This window comes from Maniola jurtina, chromosome 10 (genome assembly GCF_905333055.1).
Source record: "Maniola jurtina chromosome 10, ilManJurt1.1, whole genome shotgun sequence".
NCBI lineage: Eukaryota > Metazoa > Arthropoda > Insecta > Lepidoptera > Nymphalidae > Maniola > Maniola jurtina.
This window is the reverse complement of record NC_060038.1, coordinates 14,234,236-14,252,775: the sequence shown is the minus strand read 5'-3', so window position 1 is coordinate 14,252,775 and position 18,540 is coordinate 14,234,236. Positions and strand designations below refer to the sequence as shown.

Here is an 18,540-nt window from a genome sequence, read left to right as displayed (position 1 = left end):
GTTATTCCACATTTGCTTATAAAAAGAAGTTAAGTTCTTTAAAACAAAAAAAAAAAATGGATTTTATTGTTGTAAAATTGTTCCGTAAAATTGCGTTTATAGTTTCACCCTATAAGCACTTTATGAAGACTTACCTGTATTACTAATGGTTGTTGTACCTAATCAGCTGAAACTAATAAAAATTCAATTTTTTTATATAATAAAATATCGAGCAAACGAGCAGGCGGGTCACCTGCTGTTAAGTGATTACCGCCGCCCATGAACATTTGTAGTACCAGAACTCATAAAAAAGCCAAGGGTAGACCACTGTAATCATACGTCAAAGCAACAGGTATTATAGACACTATCATCACATACGAGGTAACACAACGTGCACTACTTACTACAATTTGTAGTAGCGTCAATGACCTGGCCCATTCTCATTATATAACAGTGAGCGAAACAACGGTCGATGTATATCACGTCCAATTAGACTGAGTGCACGTTCGTTTATAGAGATACTTCTGTTAACACAAGTTTTATTTATTACAATTTTCACTTTGAGTGAATTCAGCCCGTAATTTTCATATTTGAAACGTCAATGTATAGGGGTTTTTAGAATTAAATGAATTACACCATACAAATTATTACAAGAAATACATAAAATGCAAAAAAAAATAGGCAGGTACAATTTGCCGATTCTATCTAGCGATCTCTTCCAGGCAACCAAAATTATGTTAAGGACTTAGCTAAAGATATTACCAGCAACTAGCTACAATTATTACTGTGGTATCACTGGTCGTACAATTGCACAAAATCACACAAAAATGAACTTTCAGTTATGGATAAGAATCTATTAGTATGTGAGCCTGAAAAGACGGCCGATTGCCGTTAACAAACAAAACATCTATAATCGTATCTTTTCTGTAGTTGAGTAATAAATTAATAATCCAAAACTGAGACAGAAAATAACGAAGTATAGCTATCCATTATAATCAGCTAACCACCCAAAACTGAGATCGTCAGAAAATAAAATAGTATAAGTGTAATTTATTGAGTGGAGAGCTACAAAAGAACAAGGGAAGTAAATACAAACGTACGTGGGTTAGAGCGAAATAAGTCCAAAAAGTCCACACAACAGGAAACGCGGGTTAAATATAGACGATTTGTTTTTACCCACGACAACTTAGTACGTTACGAAGCGTATTCTTAGAACTGTTAGCGAGAAACGAGTAAGTTAAGAAAGCTTAGTGCCCGTAACCAGATCCTAATTTTATTTAGAATCGGGTTCACATTATTTCAATAACATTCCAGAAAAGAAAAGCTTTTTATTCAAACAGGTGGTGTTTTTGAACAGTCAAGTTACTATCATTAGAGATTCTAATTTAGCCTTGAGGTGTGTTTGTTTGTTGGTTTGTCCTTCACGTCGTGAAGTCCTGAGCAATGGATTGATGTGATTTGCATGGGTATAGTTAGAGACCTGGAGAGTGACAGAGTTTATTTTTTAACCAAGAAAATCAAAGAATCCCCACGGGATATTTTAAAACCTAAATCCACGCGGACGATTTACATAAACTTAAATTGTCCCTGAAATCATTCACTAATTTAACCCACAAATAGTTAAACAGCTAAAGATTCTTCGATATTGACTCCATTAATTGAATATTGATTGGCAATTTTCAATACCAATTTGATTGAAGTTTCAATTATGAAGACAAAAGCATTTCATTTCCACGCTAATGTAAGCGAGACACATGAATGATGAAAGTAACAGTGAGGCACTCACGGAAACCGGTGAAAGTGTTATGGAATTTCGCGATGCACCCAACTATTATGGTAATTGGAGTGAAACCGATCTAAGCGAGCGTGATGGACGTGTAGATGGGCTCATGCGCAGCCCTTTTAATCCACTTATGCAAGAACAAGTTGATGCAATGTGTAAGCATTAACTACATGAAAGCAAAGCAAGTGTACGCAATGTCTTAGGAAATACTTTGGAACTTTGTCATAATTCAATACCCTGTCATAATTTAGGATTATGTAATTATGAATGAATGAATGAATGAATTAATAATTATGAATGAGTTGGTTGTATCTTCTATCTTTTCTAAATATTTCTAAAGAATAAGCTGACCGACTGACTGGACTACTGGACGTATCGGGCCGAAATAGTATAATGCCATGCAGATAGCTATTATGACGTAGACATCCGCTAAGAAATGTTTTTGGAAAATTCAAACCCTAAAGGAGAAAAACAGGGGTTTGTGTAATCCACGCGGATGAAGTCGCAGGTATGAGCTAGTTAATTTATAATCAAGAAAACTCAAACTTATGATAAACGAAAGAGTGAACTGAAGAGATTTATAAAATGACACATCATAGATGATAAGTAGATGTCATCGAAATTGAATCGAATGATCTATGCAAAGGAATTTTACCTAAGTACTGTGTACTATGATAATAATGAAATTGGTAATATGTTGACAGATATTGTTTTTAAAAGTAGTGTTCTACAATAAATAAGGAAAGTTAAACTGCAGTCGACAAAAGGTGAAAGTTAAACAATTACGGAATTTTGCACAGCACCCACATTATGGTAAGTGAAAAAATGTTGTAGCAGTGAGTATTAGAAACGAGGAAGCGAATCGCTTCGTACGAGTCCGTAGAATTTCGACTCTGTAGGCGTGCAGATGTAGTTAGATGAATTAAAACAATTTTCCACAACAAAGTAAAGTTTTCAAACATAAAGCATAGCGATATTGGACAAAGAGCAGATGTTATGAAATATTGCGATGCACCGGCTCGAGTCGACCATTATAATAAACCAGCTTTAATAATAACTGAAGATGAGAATGACTGAACTGACACATGTTTACGCTAAAGCATATTTGTAATTTGTAAGACTTAGCCTGGTCTGCAGAAGCTCAGTATCAAATAACTTTTAATTTTTGTTTTCTTGGTTAAAGAGTTGTAAATAAATTATCTTGAAATCTGAACATAAAACTTACCTCTACCGCTTCTTTTTAACCCCCGACCCAAAAAGAGGGGTGTTATAAGTTTGACGTGTGTATCTGTGTCTGTTCATCTATGTATCTGTGTATCTGTCTGTGGCATCGTAGCGCCTAAACGAATGAACCGATTTTAATTTACTTTTTTTTGTTTGAAAGGTGGCTTGATCGAGAGTGTTCTTAGCTATAATCCAAAAAAATTGGTTCAGCCATTTAAGAGTTATCAGCTCTTTTCTAGTTTTCTTGTAGAAAAGAAAGCTAGATAACCGTTAGGTTCATAATATTATGTCAATTGACAAATGTCAAGCTGTCAAAATGGACGTTGCCTAGATACATAATTATTTATTTGAAAATGATGTTTTGGAAAACTCAGATACTTTGGTTCGTAGGTGCGGAATAGTCCAAGAAAATCGGTTCAGCCGTTTGAAAGTTATCAGGTCTTTACGGTCTTTTCTAGTTACTGCAACCTTCACTTGTCGGGGGGTTATAAATTTTTAATTTACACTTTTTGAAAGAAAGTTTGTTTTTAATCTTCATTTTTAGCTGGGGCTTTATCACTTAGTGATTATGTCACCCCATAAAAAAATCAACTTATATTAAAACTCAATCACTAATTGAAACACTATTTATCCTCACCACTTGGATGTAGGGATATGTAACAGCGTCTTAGCTTGCCCCTTATCGTAGCAGACGAGGAAGCTCTGTACATTATTACTATAATTAGCGTTCCAGTAATTTTAGTTTTGAAAGAAAGTTATAATCGGAAGTTTCTATTCCAGGAAGGTGCGGATGATTTTTTTATCCGAAAATCATGTACTAGTGAATCAAAAGATATGCTAAAGAAACTGTGTAAAAATGCACTTTGTAAAGAAGTTATTAGGTAGTTTTAAAATATGGAAAAAGAGAACGGAAGAAATTTAGTTAACAAGAAATACAAATCACTGTAGTTGTTCTGAGTATATCTAAAATGTATTCTTACTAGGTATTGAGGTCACATAACATTGTTTGAACTAGTACTACATAGTACAGCTACTTGTAATTATGGTTTAACCTAGATCAAACTCTTAGAAAACTCGGGTCAGCATACATGGAAACACTGCAATGCGGCTAACCAAGGGAAAAATATGAATATTAAAGTGGATATACCTGCAAAAGCGACGAATACCATACAAACTGACATGTCAGTAACACAGATGCTAACCCGGAAAATGTGATTATCACACTCAATTATTGCAACCTAAGATGGAGCGCACTTGCCTAGAAGCTACCTATTCACTCTTGACTTGAAGGTACCCATATTAAAAGTGGAAGAGAAAATCAACCAAGCGAAAAAGGCTATCCATACTCTAACGGTTCGGGTTAGAAACATGGAAGCAAATCGCTTCGTACGTGTTCGAGGAATTTTAACTACGTACGGATGCAGACCTTGACGGTGCCTTGCGGTGCGATGGAAGAAAGGTGAAGGAGGTACTTAATTAAATATTTAATTTCTTCCAAATTAACTAAAACTAATAATGCTATTTTAGTAACGAAAGTTCTTTTGCGTTAATCAGCCTAATGAATAGGTAACATTAACAGTAATAGCAAAGTAATCCAACATTCCTGAGCGTTGAAACGAGATGACGCGTAGATTCAGAGTAATTATCGTCTGGAGAATACATAATGAGTGGAACAATAGGGCGGTCATGTCATAGACGCGGGCATTAGCAGTCGTTAAGATTTTTGATGGGTTTTTTTTTTCAAAAATACCTTTCTTTCCTTTTCTTTATTTTCAGTCATGTACCTACATTCTAGATTTCTGAGCAGCAAAAATTTATCTGGAAAATTAAAGTTTTTCTATTCCCGGCAAACGTAGTGTCACTTCATTAGGAGATGTTTGTGAGAAGTTTTAGAGAAATAGAATATGTTTCTCAATTCTTGAGAAAACAGTTTTATTGTCTATGCCATGACTCTGGTAAGTTTAGAAGCTCTACGAGTATATTTAGAAAAAGAATATTATTTTTCCTAATGTTCTTAGTAAAAAGTTATTTCTCACCCATAGCGTACACCTACTTCCGTGATTCTAAAGAAAGCTCTCGTGCCCCTAATTGAGTCGCTTTTATAATAATTACAGAATACAGAATTGGTGAACAAAACGGTGTATGAATAAATGAGATACATTTCTGATCAAAATACTTTTTCTATGATCCGGATGTTTTTAGCTCAGTGGACAAAAATCGGACAAACAAAAGGTGCACAATAGTACCTATTTTGAATAAATGATTTTGAATTGATTTGATCTTGAACTCTTTTCCAAGCAAAATCGCCTAAAACTGTACTGAAATTGAGTACAAATTCATGATTTCGATCACTGAATACAAACTCGAACTCATTCTTGCAAGCAAAACGGCCTAAAACTATAGTAAAATGAATTTAAAGTTTATGATTTCGATCAAAACGATATAATTACGATATTGCTTCAGAAGCTTTCATTCAATTTCTTGCTCCCGCTGTAAAATTTTATTTCGTGCAATTGTACCGTTTTGTTCGGCAACTTCTCATTATTACAAAAGAACTAGCGACTACATAATTATTTCTGTCCTTTTCTCTGAATTAAAAAGGAAGCCCTTTGATTGTAAAAAGAAATTGGCAAGCACATTGCATCGTATTTCATAAATGAGGAAAACACAAGCTAGGTATCTATTAATAGCTAAAACGGCAACGTTACACCGAACTTTGATGTATCGTGTAATACGTTTACGAGTCACATTAAAACTGAATTGCGTCAATATAATACCTACATAATAATTATAATCTAGGAAATGGGATGTTTACATAGAAATGGACATTTTGATGCAATTAAGTACATTTTATTCAGGAATTAAATAATAATAATTTTTAAGCAGCATGATTATTTTTCTTTAAAACGGACATCTTTTTATTTTTAAAGAGCGGTTCATTTTCAGGTCGATTAAATCGTACCCTTAGAACTAGATCAAAACTGTATGAACTCAAAAAAACATTGTTTCCTAAATCAAAGTTTTTTATATATTAATGGTGGCATTGAAGACATTTAAAAAGGTCTAGAAGGAATTATTATGTTTTGAATACGAGTATTCATTCGAGTCAGCAGGAGTTCGAAAATTACATTATCTTAAAAGGCGAGGTTTTGGAGTTGAAACACTTTTGATCTAGAGGTTTGAAACGTGGATCAATTTTATCAATCCTGAATCGAAACTGCGAATTTAAACTTAAAAGCTATTTAACTATAGAAGTCATAGCAAACAATTAATCATTAAAATCATTAGAGTATTATTTCACGAAAGTTTTACCAGAGATTAATGTTTTTTGTTAGCAGAGAAAGTTTCATCATGGAGACAATAACCATATCAAGTTACATAAAACCGAGTAAGAAATGGTATAAAACAATGACAGATTACCGAGTTACGACACGATATGGAAATGGGAGATTATAACATAACCATAACACAAGAAGTGTATGAATGAATTGATGTAATGTAGCCACGTTCTAATTTCTATACCAGAATTATTATTTTTAATTTATAGTCTAACGCTTGGCTGCAATCAGACCTGCTAGCAAGTGATGATGCAGCCTAAGATGGAGCGTGCTTGCCTAAAAGATGTCTATTTAATCCTGACTTGAAGGTCATATTAAAATATGAACTCGACATAAAAACTCACTACATTGCCTTTAGACTACTACAAAGTGTGTTTCCACACTTAATTTATGTTCATAATCTAACGTGATTTTATTAAAAACTAGTTGATGCCTACGAATTCGTCTACGTGGATGTATGTTTTTAACCCTCGACCCAAAAAGAGGGGTGTTATAAGTTTGACGTATGTATATGTGTATCTGTGTATCTGTCTGTGGCATCGTAGCGCCTAAACGAATGAACCGATTTTAATTTACTTTTTTTTGTTTGAAAGGTGGCTTGATCGAGAGTGTTCTTAGATATAATCCAAAAAAAATCGTTCAGCCGTTTAAGAGTTATCAGCTCTTTTCTAGTTTTCTTGTAGAAAAGAAGGTTAGATAACCGTTAGGTTCATAGTATTATGTCAATTGACAAATGTCAAGCTGTCAAGATTGACGTTGCCTTGATACATAATTATTTATTTGAAAATGATGTTTTGGAAAACTCAGATACTTTGGATCGTAAGCGCGGAATAGTCCAAGAAAATCGGTTCAGCCGTTTGAAAGTTATCAGGTCTTTTCTAGTAACTGTAACCTTCACTTGTCGGGGGTGTTACAAATTTTTAATTTACACTTGTAAAATCCTGCGGAAACACCTTGATTGTCGGTATAATAGGGTTTTGGACACAGACAAATACACTTTCGCAGTTATAGGCATAAATAGTATGGATTTACACAATAGTATACCTACAGTTACTCTATAACGTTAATGTAGGCACATAATAGCACACTTTGTAGTTTGTATAGAAAATTATCCGTCTAGCTAACCTGAAATTACTAAAGCACTAAGCAGTTAGTGAGGGATAAAAAATAAATTGATATAACGTCGGAAGGCAAAAAAGCTATAAAATGACTTTTGGAACAAATTAAATTGCTTTTAGCCAATTACGTTTCGTAGATGAGGAAGCACGGTAAAATGAAAGTGAGAGTACGCACATACTTTTCTACATTTTTTTTGGTCTCGTCTAATAATATGTAGCCAACTTTATTAGTAAGTAACTGTAGTTTACCTGTAAAAAGTGGTACAGTTTAGTATAACAAGTGTAAATTAAAAATTTATAACACCCCCGACAAGTGAAGGTTACAGTAACTAGAAAAGAGCTGATAACTTTCAAACGGCTGATCCGATTTTCTTGGATTATAGCTAAGAACACTCTCGATCAAGCCACCTTTCAAACAAAAAAAAAAATTTAAAATCTGTTCATTCGTTTAGGCGCTACGATGCCACAGACAGATACACAGATACACACGTCAAACTTATAACACCCCTCTTTTTGGGTCGGGGGTTAAAAACAGGTTGTATTTTGTATTGATGATAGGATGTGTGCTTGGCTGCAATTTGTAGAACCCTAGGCACGAAATAATCCTAGATCCTAGATACATCTCCAGCCAGCGGGATATCTGTTAAATATAACTACGGCTGAATAGCTCAAAATTAATTTCCAACTTTCGTTCCATATTTAAGTTAAAACTTTTCATAAAAGAACTTCACTTCTACCAAAACTTTTTCAAAACCAGGCGGATCAGTGATTACCGCCGCCCATGAGCATTTGCAGCACCAAAGGAATGCCAATTCGTTGCTGGCTTTTCAGGAATTTGTTGGTCCGTCCCGTCCGTCCCTTGAACAATCCCATGTTATAATCTAGTGGGAACACCACCGAACATATTGATATGAAAATAATTCATTTGATAAACTTTGCGTATAACGGAATTCCGCAAAGTGATACCCATTTTTATCGAAGGATTTATATTTTGTGGCATTCGTTACAAATTATAATCGTTTCCCATTGAGTAATGACAAATATCACAAAGAAGCAAAAAGTTTTAGCTTGTCATAATTACGAGCATTTTATAATCGTGAGAAATTATAAATAATCTATAGGTATCACGTAACTTATTATGCAATCACCATTCGTCAAGCAGTACAAGGAACATAACTCAACTTTGGTACTCACAAGAAATGCTAAATCTATATGGTGCATGAGACATGCATTATGCATGCACGGTCTGCCTTCCCACATTACCCATGCAGGAAAGGAAAACTGCCCTGGTATTACCAAACTTGCGAAAAACTGCAATAAATAAATTATTCTTCTTCATACACATCCACTTTTGTCTAAAATACATAATTTTTAGGGTTCCGTACCTCAAAAGGAAAAACTGAACCCTTATAGGACCACTTTGTTGTTTGTCTGTCTGTCCGTCAGTCATGTCTTACATTGTAACATTCTACACAAGATTACATTGTAACATTGTGCAGAAGGACATACAAGATAAGCATTTTTTAATGACTGTACATTTAGGCATTGTCAATTTTACGTCTTCAATTGATGGTAGCTTGGTTCCTCCAAAGGAAGCACTTGGCTTTGGCAATTTCCTTCCGGGCGAGGTCAAGTATGGTGTCGACATCAATCATAATACTCCGTGAAGGTATTCGGAAGTGGCGACCTGAATTTCAGCCTATCGAAAAAACTAGTATTGGTATAGCTACAAGTGCGCTATTTTAGCAAAGAACTTTTTACTACATAAAAAAGTGACACTCACTCCCTCCACATCCGCAATGTAAGGGTACGCTAGTAGTCTAATGTAAAGCGCTGTCCTTGTCCCGCTCAATTTAATATAATAAATTATTAAATCTGTTCGCTTGTAACAAGTGTTAGGGGTGTGATATTAGAATGATTTCATAATCTTCTCTCTTCACAAATATAAATCTGCAATTAGGGACATTATATCCAAAACTGACTAGCTTCACTAGTCAGTTTTGTTTCGTTTTTGTTTTTACTTTATTATTTATGTTATCTACCTATTTTCTGTTCTTTTTCTATGTACCTTCTTATACCCGGCTATTGTGTTTTTTAATTCTGTGTTAACTTTTCTTTGGAGACTGTTGTGGTGTGTGTGCTTTGTATTTGTTTTGTTTATTGTTTATTGTTAATACTGTGTGTCTCCAAAAAATAAAAAAAATAAAAATAAAAATAAAATAAAATAATTTGGTGAAATGGCTTATCATTATCAACCCCATCTCAACCCATCGCCGGCCTACTACTACCGCACACGGCTATTCTATCAGAATGAGAAGGGTTTGGTTTAGGCCATAGTCCATTAAGCTGGCCAATACGACTGGCAGACTACATACATATTATGTAAGAAAATTACAGAAAACTCAGGCATGCAGGTTTCCTCACAATGTTTTCCTTAAACAACACCATTAAAGCAAGTGATACATTTAACTGATCAAAATGCACAGACCTCCGAAAAGTCCTTATATGGCTAAAATTACATTTATATACATTGGTATTTAACTACCCTGAGCAGTGTGCTATAATTCGCTTTGCAAGAAGAAGGGTTTTAATTCCCGATGATTTCATAACATAAGCTAAGCTGATTCATAGTTTCTTGACTCTGAAAACAACGCTGAAAAATTTTCCGCTTCAATGATGAACAAAGGAGAATATCAGTAGGTCAAAAACATATTATGTACATTCGTTAAATTAAAAAGGGACAAAAGTGACGGTGCCTCTTAAATACCAGAAAATTATTACTTAAAAACTCGGTGAAAAGTTTAGAACGACAAAAGATTTAAAATGCTAATAGAAATCTCTGTCATTTTGCTGAGAGGACGGTAAATAACAATGCTTTGCACTGAGCAGTTCAAACAAAACGTCAGAATTAAACATTATATCTCGACCGAGGTGACCTTGTTCGTGAAGACAAAAGGAATTCCTCAGCAAAAGCGAACTCAGATAGCGGGGAAACTAGACATTGTAGTTAATGAACAAACAATAATATTTACCAAACGATAGAATGATCCAATGGAAATGGATCGATTGTACTTTTTGATGAGGTGTTTATTGGGGAAATGGCTAACATGTTTTAAACTGTTATTTTATGTGTTCTTTTCAAATGCCCACCATATATTATAAGCTGGATTATTGACCCAGACAACAACCACTAGGCACTCTTTTGTATCTACCTTGCAAATACGATAACTTACGGATCAGATTAGAAATTATTTTTGTCACATAAAATGTACATGCCCCTGGAATGCGGTAGAGTGACAGCTGTAATGTCACGATTGCAATCACCTCTGATTGGTTGACGCTCGCTCACTATTGGCTACAATGCATTGTTGCAACAAGAATACCATAAATTCAGCCAATGACAACAATTGCGATTGTAATAATGATTGATGCAGGGTTTACGGAATCGAGCCGCAGATCTCCAAGATGTTGGGCATCTTCTGGAAAATCCCCAAGATGTTAGACACCTTCAGGAGATTTCTTTCGTCAGAGCTAGTAGCTAAAGAAAATTACCCATACAGATTTTTACTTACTGTGTTAAACAGGTGTTATGACCTTACAGTCAAAGGGGTTTCGCGGTACACTACGGATGACTTAGTGCAACTGTTGGAAGGCTTCTTCACACTGAAAGCCTGAACTAAGTAACTGTTTACTGTACAAACTGCTTAGCATTGTAGACTGGTTCAAACAGCTCCGTTACGGGGCATTGGAGGATAATGTGTCTAGTGCAATGGTTAATTTAATAAACAAAGAATTTCTTTTAACAAATACAGGGTTCTTCAACGTTTTGCATCGAAGAAGCCGTGATGAACTGTAACTATTGAGCACGTTTCCTTAAAACTCCAGAACTCAAGGTCTCTCGAGTTGAGATGAAAGTTCCTTTGAGCTCTTGCTAGGGATCTTCATGCCCTAATTAGCTAGGTCAACACTACAAGTGTTTGAAGGATGCAGAGGTACCTAAAAGAATGACGCCCCTTCATTATCATAAGTGCCTAGATTCAGGTTTTAAAAGGATTGGTTAATATTGGGCAAAGTATGCGACCGGTAACTTACTAGTACTCCCTACTCCATACTAACCCAAAATTTGTTCCAATTTTGTATGTTATCTATGATACAAAAATTGTAAACATCATTATGAATATTATTGGAAAACCATGATAAATGAAAATGAAGATGAAGATATCACTCAGACATAGAATACTTCTGGCGAAAGATAAAGTCACAGAGTAACAAAAAGTAACCAACTTCTAAATATCTACAAAGTGGAACTACGTTCGATTCTGTTGCAAAAACAATAAGCGATTGAGACTCCAAATACAGAATTGAAGGTTCGTATTGTGCATATAAATTAGGGGCGTAGGACGACCACGTTGGCACTGAGACTGGCAGTACAGATGCGACGTTGAATTGCTAAGTATCGTGGGCGAATACAAGTTAGAGACAGGAAGGGACAAGCTACATAATTAGCAACTATCCGGTGGTATTTTGAAACTAGATACAGACAGATAATGCCTGGGACCTCATGTTGATAAAATTAGATTAAATCTGCAGTCTTGCAAAATCTACGAATGCGATTCTGCAAAGTTGTCTATTAGTATTCCTTGAACAATCCTGTCTGTAACCTGTCGATAGGATACTTATTAGCAGCGTTATTTGTCAAAGATTGTATGGCATCGATGTTTATGGTCTTTTTTGACAGTTAACAACATAGCTAAGTACTTATCGACAAATTATGGATAGATTATTTATTATTAATTTTGGCCATTAGTTGTTATTACATCAAAATGAAACCAGGTTGTGTATTGACTTGATTGGTCCCGGAATAGACGACCCTGACTGGTTGCACGAACGTGCTGGTAGACCAACTACCAGTCGATGCATGGAACACCATACGTGCCACCCCGGGCGCGGTGGTATCCATGAGGATTTCCCCACGAAAGAAAAAAAAAGGTTATTAAACTTAGTATTTCTACATATTACCTAGTTGGTTGATAAGGTTGATGATTGGTAAACGAGAAACGAATGCTCAATTATAATCAACTACGTCAAATTGATTAAAGCGTTCAAGTGAAAGGCAAGCTATTATGTCAGAAATGTGGATTGGAATCTAAAATAGATAAAATCGTTGAGTGGCTGACGGGTGGAATAATGTCCATAACGTTTTTGGCAAGCGAACTGAAATTGCTTTTGAATTTGCTGATTTATCTTCGGGTATAATGTAATTGATGTATTGGTGCAAACTTAATTCTGGCATTTAGTCCATGATGAGACGGATATCCACACCTTTCGCTCCTGGGGCTATGCCCCATGGACGCGTCTACTGCGCCCTCTGCTCGGGATACACAGAGGGACGCGCGACAACGCCCCCTGCCTTCCAGGTCAATTAGCCATGGCTAACAATATCCCATGAAGTATCATTAGAAGGAGTAACAAACAAATAAAGTGGTAGATGCTTTTGACGATTCTAAAGAACTTGTAAAAGTCTAATTGAATCAAAATATTTTGATTTTTTTTTTTAAACATACACACATACAAGTTTTGCCTTTATATTATTAGTGTAATTCTTGTGAACTAAATTACCCATGATGAGACGGACATACTAATTTGGATACTTTTCTCGTGTATTTTTTTAAAATGTAAAAACGTAGTGATGAGAAGTTTCTATATTTTTGCAGATTTACGCACCATTAACATTAACTTGAAAATTAACGAGTGTCCACGGGATTTCTTAATAACCTAAATCCAGAAATTAATTTATGTGTTCCATATTAGCCGGTCGGTCGGTATCAAAAGCAGGCTCCGTTTTTACCCACCAAAACTGACCCTCATTTAACAAACAGCGGACCAGTTGTCTGCCAGACCGGTTAGCGAGGCGCTGAGTCACCGGGCTGCAGGCGTCATCCTACATGTGAATAATTGATGTGTTGATTGCATTGCGTTATTACACTGTTATTTCATTAGGGGTGATTTTTTGTAAGCTTTACCACGTTTTTATCCATAGGTACTAATATTAAAGATGGGAAAGTGTGTCCGTCTGTCAAAGTCTGTTACCTTTTCAAGGTCCATCCGCTTAAATGATTTTGACGAATTACCGAGATATAGAAGTAGGCGGGCAGTTACATTGCGTCCCGGAGAGGAACATATCCTAGAAAATCAAAGATTTCCCATGGGATTTTAAAAGCCGAAATCCATGCGGATTGAGTTTTATTTATTCAGATACAAGTTAGCCCTTGACTGCAATTGCACCTGGTGGCAAGTGATGATGCAATCTAAGATGGAAGCGGACTAAGCTGGACATCGTACCGGAACGCTAAATCGTCTGGCGGCTTACTAGCGGCAACTAGCCACGGCGGAAGCCTCGCACCAGACCAGACCAGAGATTTAGAAATTATTAAATTAAAAATCCTGCCGGGAATCGAACCCGGGACTCCCACTAATCAGTTGCTAATCCACATTTTTCGTAATGGCTATCCCCCGTCCTTTAAAAATTATATCTTTACAAATTGACCCGCATTTCCCAAACGGAGCAGTTGTCTGCAGGACCGGTTGGCACGGCACTGAGGTTGAAAGCTATAGAGCGCACTTTGGCTTTACTTAGACTTAAATTTCAGTTAAAAAAACACGCTTTTTAAACTTTTTATTTCGAAATAGTTCGTGTATTATAATACACATTACGCACTACCATGCCAGTGCGTCGCCTTATTAGAATTTGGCTGGATACTAATAAGGTAGGTTTGTATTGGTTGAATAGTAAGTAATGACCGGTCTAATAAGAAAATTAGAAAAGAGATGGTAATATTTAAATGACTGAACAGATTTTCTTGGATTATAGCTTAGAAACACTCTCGATCAAGCAACCTTTCAAACAAAAAAAAAAAAAAACTAATTAAAATCGGTTCATTCGTTTAGAAGCTACGATGCCACAGACAGATACATAAACACACAGATAGATACAGACGTCAAACTTATAACACCCCTCTTTTTGGGTCGTGGGCTAAAAAGGAGACAGATTTATGCCAGCGGATAGCGCTGTCTCGTTTTAACAGTGTCGCAAAGTCAAAGTGCACTCTATAGATCTCAGCGTGAGTCATCGTCGTGCGCCATGTGTGACGTAACTCGCAAGGCTGCATCCTACAGGTGGATAATTGATGTATTGATTTCTTTGCGTTATTACGCTGTTATTTCATTAGGGAAGATTATTTTGTAGGCTGTATCGTATTTTCAGAAGGTAATAAGAATAACTTTTACTCTATCTAGAAAAAATTAATATCCTCATGTACAGCAATTTAAATGAAGACCATCAACTATTTCAGATTAGAAAAGCAGTTTTTGGGGGTTCAGAACCCCCAAAACTCAGCAGTTACTGATTTCAAAAGAAGAATATATTATGTGAGTTAGCATCAATAACATGAATGTAATATTATTTATTACATTCATGTTATTTACTAGCTGATGCCCGCAGCTTCGCCCGCGTGGATTGGTCAGATCCCCTGCAGCATCAGGATTGAGGAGTTGGACTCCAAATTTTTTATGAAACAATGTCGCAAAGTTCCTCTATCGATTAAAAAAGAAATGACGCAAATCGGTTCAGAAATCTCGGAGATTTCGGTGTACATAGGTAGAAAAACACAACTCCCTTTTTGAAAGTCGGTTAAAAAAGTAGCCTATGTTACGCCCTGGTCAATCCTTTACTTGCCTGTGAAAGTCCCGTCAAAATCGGTTCGGCCGTTCCAAAGATTAGCCTTTTCAAACAGACAGACAGACAGACAGACAGACAAAAATTTTAAAAACGTGTGATTCGGTTATAGTATCGTTCAAATAACCATATGACCTTAATATGAGGTAGTTATTTCGAAATTACAGACAGGCACTCCAATTTTATTTATTAGTATAGATTCATTTATTTCATTGACAATTCTAGAATTCTGAACGCATTGAAATCAATGTATAGTTTCATTCTGTCAATGTGCTAACTTCAATGTTTTGTAAATGTTTCTTATTTGCCTCAATCTCAAACATGCTCATGATATGTTAATAGGCTTTAGATTGAGGTCAGGACGACCGCTACGTAGCCTCTACTTAGCAAGTAAGTTCCAATGCAAATTCTTTGACCATTTAAAATGCATCTAGAGTACGATATGAAAATAGGTATTCCATATGACACATCCATGATACATCCTCAAAGCATTATAGCATCGCTCGGTAATCACTCATTATGTTGCTAAGAGCCAGCGAGTGCCAGACCTGCGTTATTTTATAAAAGCTGAACGTTTCTCTGCGTATTGTCGCCAACACAGGAATGATCAGCGACTATAAAATTTGGATCATGGTGGCTTTTGAAGATAACTGGGAACAAAGGGGTAAAAAAATCTCACGTTAAATAATAAAGTCTAATTTTTTTATATTTTTTTTCGGAATAGTATTAGAAATCACGTCATGCATTGCCAGACAGTATCATGGCAACCCCCTGCCAGGCACCTTTAGTCTTTTATACCTTAAAGGCCTCTGGTAGGGGGGTATCCACGATAATAACTGCCGCGCAGCAGTTTAGCATTTTCCAAATATTAAGTAACTCCTAAGAAAATAAAATATGACATTAAAGATTAAAGTTATTTCCAAAGCAGCGGACAAAAGCTAGTTAATTATAGAGTACAAAGAAAGCAACTTATATTATGTGGGCTTGACCTTAGCACGAAATAAATACCCCACAAGTCAGATGAGTCACCCGACAAGTGAACGGCGTCGATGCGTCTGCGCATCGGATTTCTATCTAACTTATTATATTACATCTATTTCTCTACAATAGATGAAATTGGCTACAATTTTAGAGACAGAGATGCTTTCTTTAACTTAATTAAAAGTTAGTCCTTGACTGCAATCTCACCTGGTGCTTAAGTGATGAAGAATTCTAAGATAGAAGCTGGCTAACTAGGGAGAAGTATGGCATTTTTATTAAACCCACATCCCCTTTCGGTTTCTACAGGGCATCGTACCGGAAATATAAATCGCTTGGCGACACGGCTTTGCGGGTAGAGTGGTAACTAGCCACGGCTGAAGCCTTCCTCAAGATCAGGTCAAAAACAATTTAGAAATTATGAATTCCCAAATTGCCCCTGAAATGCGTTCCAAATGTGGTGCTGGGCTCTGGAGGCGAGTGCTACGAATTCGAGCGCTCAGCCGCTCATTTTGCAAATACCCCTTTAAGTTATCAGTCAGTCAGTCAGTGACAGCAGTGGCTGTGGCAAAACTGACAGCAAATGATATCCTATGGATAATTATGGCATTACTTTAGTTCCCCGTATTGTATTGCAGCGACAAAAGTCGATCAGACCATAACACAAAAGAAAAAGTAGATTATTGTCTAGAAAGTCATTCCACGCTTTTTAAGTCTAGTCACGATTGAGACTGTGTTAGCTCAAAAGAGTATAAAAACAAGTAATAACCATATGGTGATGAAAATTAGATTAATAGCCTAGTAGTTAAGTTGCCCGCCTTCTATTCGGTAAATCGGGGGTTCGAAACGGGGCACGCAGCTCTAACTTTTCGGAATTATAGATAGATAGATAGAAACTCTTTATTGCACACAAAAACACATATAAGGATAACAACAAAGTAAGAAGAAAACAGAAAAAAACAATTGTGTGCAAAGGCGGCCTTATTGCTTGGAGCAATTGAATTATGTGCGTTTTAAGATGGTTTTAAGCAATTAAGTATGATTTTCTTTAACATCGTGAGGAAACCTGCATGCCTGAGAGTACTCCATAATGTTCTCAAAGGTATGTGAAGTCTGCCAATCCGCACTAGGCCAGCGTGGTAGACTATGGCCATCCCTTCTCATTGTTAGAGGCGATCCGTGCTCTGTAGTTAGCCGTGGGTTGATCGAAGTTGGTGGGATGAAAACTAGATTGATATAACATCCCAGATGGAACAAAACACTTAAAACAGATGCGTGACCCAATTTTTAACCCCCGACCCAAAAAGAGGGGTGTTATAAGTTTGGCGTGTGTATCTGTGTATCTGTCTCTGGCATCGTAGCTCCTAAACTAATGAACCGATTTTAATTTAGTTTTTTTTGTTTGAAAGGTAGCTTGATCGAGAGCGTTCTTAGCTATAATCCAAGAAAATCGGTTCAGCCGTTTGAAAGTTATCAGCTCTTTTCTAGTTCTTACTGTAACCTTCACTTGTCGGGGGTGTTATAAATTTTTAATTTACACTTGTTGCTATAAAATTCTCCAATAGATATTCAAAGATTTCATAATTCATACGTCATCATTCCGAATAGGGTTTGCGATAAAACACAAGTTACTCTCGTCAATGTTGATAATGCTATGTAATAAAGGTCCAAAATGACTTGAAAATAGAAATTAGAATTATGTTTAAACGAGCTGATGCCCGCGACTTCGTTCACGTGGATATGTATAGGTTTTTAAATCTCGTGGGAAGTTCCCTTTGTAATGTAGGCAAAAATAAGGCCGATCTCTCTCGAAATTCCCAGGTAATCCATACTAATATTATAAATGCGAAAGTGTGTCTGTCTGTCTGCTACCTTTTCCAGGTCCAACAGTTTAACCGATTTCAATGAAAGGTACAGAGTTAGCTTACATCCCAAGGAAGGACATAGGTTACTTTTTATCCCGGAAAATCAAAGAGTTCCCACGGGATTCTTAAAAGCCCATATTCTGTTTAACTGATTTATGTGAATGGTACAGAGGTAGCTTGCATTCCGGAAATTGACATTAGCACCTTTTTATCCTGGAAAATCAAAGAGTTCCCACAGGATTTAAAAAAAAAAAACGAAATCCACGCAGACGAAGTTGCGAGCATGATCTTGTATGGAATAAAGAGGATTTGTGATTTCGTCGAGCGAAGCCGCAGGTGGTCGTATAGTACCTACCTAATATATTAATTCAGGTCAAATCTATTAATAAAATTTCAGCTTTGTAGCATTCAATTTTTCGGTTAACTAAGTCTTGAAGTTTTGAAAATAATATAGTGTAATATTCATCTTGTGAATAATATTAAATTTATTGTTAATTATAAACTTGTTTTCTTCTACATA

At 36.0% G+C, this 18,540-nt stretch overlaps 1 protein-coding gene and 1 long non-coding RNA gene across 5 annotated transcripts in view; one reads left to right on the top strand and one right to left on the bottom strand.

The window, feature by feature from the left end:
- The window catches only part of LOC123868717 (adenomatous polyposis coli protein-like), a 64,751-nt gene that overhangs the window by 25,325 nt on the left and 20,886 nt on the right, over positions 1–18,540 (bottom strand). The window lies entirely within an intron of this gene.
- LOC123868793 lies at positions 4,327–16,562 on the top strand. Its single transcript, XR_006796721.1, has 3 exons — positions 4,327–4,454; positions 6,100–6,101; positions 16,550–16,562. It is a non-coding gene; the product is annotated as an uncharacterized LOC123868793 (long non-coding RNA).